The following is a 350-nucleotide window of genomic DNA, read 5'->3' as shown; positions in this document are numbered from 1 at the left end:
ACTTCAGTGTCTAACCCGTAACCCCGACTCCCCCAGAAAAGGCTCGTTTGGTTTGTTTGTTTCGAATAGAGGATGAGTAGGTGTATTTTAAGGAACACACCATCCCCATGACGTCATCTGGGTACTGACAATGAACCTCAGGACAAGAAAACAAAGCAGAACTTTGGTATTATGGCGCCACCCACTGGCTAGAAGCCCTTATAGCAGGTGTAAGACCCAGCCAAATAGATCAATTCTTGCAACAGCAAAGAATGAAACGCTGATTATTCTCATTCGTTAGCATATTGGGAACTTCCAGCAGAACAGAACCACCCACATCTCATTACCACAAAGAAACAGAGTGATTTAGA

Source organism: Phyllostomus hastatus, unplaced genomic scaffold, assembly GCF_019186645.2.
Source record: "Phyllostomus hastatus isolate PE091 unplaced genomic scaffold, TTU_PhHast_1.1 phas_scaffold_216, whole genome shotgun sequence".
Classification (NCBI taxonomy): domain Eukaryota; kingdom Metazoa; phylum Chordata; class Mammalia; order Chiroptera; family Phyllostomidae; genus Phyllostomus; species Phyllostomus hastatus.
Note: the sequence above shows the minus strand (reverse complement) of the source record.